Source organism: Tupaia chinensis, unplaced genomic scaffold (genome assembly GCF_000334495.1).
Source record: "Tupaia chinensis unplaced genomic scaffold, TupChi_1.0 Scaffold000093_1, whole genome shotgun sequence".
In the NCBI taxonomy this organism is placed as follows: Eukaryota; Metazoa; Chordata; class Mammalia; order Scandentia; family Tupaiidae; genus Tupaia; species Tupaia belangeri.
The window spans coordinates 3725331-3729129 of NW_006159555.1; the positions used below are offsets into that span (position 1 = coordinate 3725331).

Consider the following 3799-nt stretch of genomic DNA (forward strand, 5'->3'; position numbering starts at 1 on the left):
ATCTTCTATTACCTCCAGTCTCAATCATATAGCCATGAATATTTTGCCAAACATATGTGAATAACAAAGGAATATCTGTTATAGATAAATCCACTTTCCTATGTAATTTACCATGTATGGCTCTGTTTGTACAGTGAGGTAGATGTCAGTCCATTTCCCAACTTCTCTGTAGGATCCTGTGAGCAGAGTTTGTCTCTTTTCTCAGCACCCGAAGCACCATTCACAATTTTTTATGCATAGAAGAGACTCCCAAGGTGTCAGTTTGTGTGCCGGGTTGTGTCTCACCACATCACACACAGTTTTCTAGCCTAGGCTGCCATCCCATAAGTACTTCACTCCCCAAATGAACAAACATTCACTCAGTGAAAATTCATGGGATATCCATTCCGTTCCAGGTTGGGAGAGAGAACCTGAGAACAGAGATAGGCATTGCTGTCTTCTCTGACTAGACAGAAAGGTGTCCATTGATTCCTGGGAGAGGTGATGCCTGTGTTCAGCTGCAGGTTTAGAAGAACTTACCAAGGCAGAGAGAAAATAGGCACTCTAGCTCTGTGGTATCTAGCTCTGTGGTCCACATAGCAGCAGCAGCCATAGCAGTATTTGGAAGCTTGTTAGGAACAAAATGCCAAGCTTCGCACCAGACCTACTGAATCCGACTTGGGAAACAGAGCTTTGGACCTGGGAAACACTCAGAAAAATGTTACCTATTAGTAGTACGATAGATAGCTGGATTTTGAACGATGAAGGGGTGGGGTTTTTTGTTTGGTTTTTGTTTTTGTTTTCGCTATAGGGCGCACGTGCCCGCCAGACAGACAGAGAGAGATAGAGAGAGAGAGAAAGAGAGAAATCACCCCCAGGGGGCATGGCCATGCCACAATCCCTTCTCCTCCATTCTCCTCTTGGGATCTCAGGCACGCACGCACACGTCCCCGGCATGAGTTTAAGCCACCGAGATTCCAACTGTGGTCGACTATGTGGGAATCCAGCGACATAGCCATTACGCTAACTGCTGGTCCCTTGAAGGGGTGTTTTTTAGAGAAAGAAAGGATGGAAAATAATTCCTAGCATTGGAAAGTGCCTGTGTGCAGGCAGAGAGACCTTTGAAAAAAAGGAAGGAAGTCTGAGAAATCGGTAAGGCTTTTGCAATACTTGGAGTAGATAGAGGGTGGCCAGGGAAAGACCCTAGAGTAGTAAGTCTTGAGAATTTGGTAAAAGGCCTCAAATAACATTCTCAGAAGTTCCTTTTTATCTCGAGGATACCAGTGATATATATAGGAAGGAATCCTAAGATGATGTTAATTTAATAGGAATGATCAAAGATGGAATAATGTGAGAAGAGCCTGGAAGCAGAAGAACTATTAAGAATACATTGCCACAACCTTGGTGAGAAGTGTTACTTTAGTGATAAAAGAGTATGGCCAGATTCAAGAGATATCTCAGAACATCTGGGCTTCAGCAAACTATTAAGAAGCAGTATGGGGACCAGCAGATGGCATAGTGGTTACATTGGTGGACTTCCACATAGTCAACTGTGATTCAAATTCCTGACCCAGTGGCTTAAAACTCGCCCTGGGCATGTGTGCCCAAAATCCTGAGAGGAGGATGAGGGGGAAGGGATTGTGATGCGGCCATTGACCCTGGGGGATGACTTCTCGCTTTCTGTCTCTCTGTCTCTCCAGTGAGTACACATGCCCTACAGCAAAAATGTAAAAAACAGCAAAGCAGTATGACCGTAAGTTTCCTGTCTGTAGTGACAAGAATGATGGCAGTAAAGCAGCTTACTATGTGTCTTAGTTAGGTTTGGTAAGCAATTGCAAGTAACAGTACAAGTAAGAGAAAACTCAAAATAACAAAGCATAGAAGCTTGTTTCTCTCCTTAGGAGAAGTCCAGAACTAGGCAATCCAGGTCTGATACAATGATCCACAATGGAAGGATCAAATCCTTTTTCATCTTGTTGATCCTTCATTCAAGGATTCTCTTCTCCATGTCACTTCCTGGTCCAAGTTGCTGCACCAGAACCAGCTCTGGCTGTCATCTCCTTATTCCAGTCAGCCGGAAGAAAAAAAAACAGTGCTTTCAATGCTGTCATTGTAAGCATTCTCAGAAGCCGTTAAATGAATCTTACACTTACATATACTAGAAATAATAAGCAATAAAGGCTAGAAAAGTAGACATTACTTTGTGTGTCCATTTGCCCAGCTGAGAGTTGGAGATTCTGTTTCTATGTTAGAAGCAGTAGATGCTGGAAAATAAGGAGAAAATTTGGCCACAACCGAACAGGTTAGAGGAAGCAAATTTAACTAAGCAAAAAACAATAAATGTTGAAAATACTGTAACTACAGGGATATTCAATGAGAAATACCCAGGAGGCATTTGAAGACATGACTGTAGAATTTGAGAGAGGTATGAAGAAAGAGATAGGGATACATTCCTTTCCTTCTGCTTTCAGTCGTCCTGAAATAAGCTTTTGAAGCTATGAAAGTAGCCTGTTTACTCCATCGATAAAGAAGTTTGTTGGCATGACAATAAACCAACAACAGAAATTATTGTGTTACGACTGTCAAAAAATATAGAGTAATTCCTAAGGTTTACAGGTAAGAACCTTCTCACAGGATTGCTCAATAGCTCTGTTACTGATGCCTGTGGGCAGGTCATATTTTTCTTGTGTCAGGTTTTGGAGCCATTTCTTCATTTTGCTTCATGGATTCTGAGGCAATGAACATTTGAAATCCCTTTTAGCGACTTCCTTAAAACATATGTCATATCACAGAGCTTATGCTTTGTCAAAAATAACATTTATTTTCACACTGTAAAATTATAGAATTTATTCTGAATGTCAAAGTCCTTTCTGGATTCCATGGTACCTGGAAAGCATGGGTACCCCTATTCCTGACCCAGGATCTGACACCCTCATAAAAAAAGGTTAATAGTGCCCTGAAGCTGACCTTATATTCTCAAAGGACTCCTCATTGAATTACTGTAAGTTAAAAAGTTAGGGCCCTCGAGATAATTTCATATTCTTCCTAGGAAAGAAAATGATAGTCCTGCAGAGTTTACAAGCTCCAAGTTAAAAGAGACAGTGGCAGGCCAACCAGTAGCACAATAGTTAAGGTGGCTGGATCCCACATGACTGGCTTTACAGTTCCAGCTGCTCGAAAAATATGCAGGCATGCATATGTACATGTCCACAGTCTCAGAGGAGAATGGAAGAAAAGAGACTGTGGTGTGGCCATCCCCCTAAAAGATGATTTCTCACTCTCTCTTTCTCTCTCTCTCTAGCAAGCACACATGCCCTATAGCAAAAACTAAAAAAAATATGACAAACAAAAACATTAGCAACTTGTGAAAGTCCAGAGAGTAACTCATATGGTGAAGGGTCCAAAAAAATGAAGAGCATCTGGGGCAGTTTAAAGAATCTTAAGAAGAAGGAGAAAGCATAACAGGATCATAAATACCAGAAATCTGGGCAGGAAACACACTTATCTATATGACAAGGCCAAAAGGAAGATGCTGCAATGAAACAGACTGGGTCTAAAATGAGACAGTCTTTTTTTAAGTTTCATCCTTTCTTTCATGAAAGAGAAAGGGAGAGAGAGAGAAGTAATCTCAGTAGGGTCTTGTTGCCATGATCCACCCCCAACCTCAGCCAGTAAGGAGTAAAGATGGCATCTGGCTGGTACAGGAAGACATCAGACTTGGAACCCAAGACCTTCCTATCTGACCTCAGCAATGTAGTGTTGTGTTAGTGCTGCTCTTCTACCATGGCTGGTCTAAGACAGTCTTCCTAACATTTGAAAA

General features: G+C 41.7%; 1 pseudogene; it reads left to right on the forward strand.

The window, feature by feature from the left end:
• LOC102496332 (tripartite motif-containing protein 5-like) overlaps window positions 1-3799 on the forward strand; it is a 120987-nt pseudogene that overhangs the window by 51050 nt on the left and 66138 nt on the right.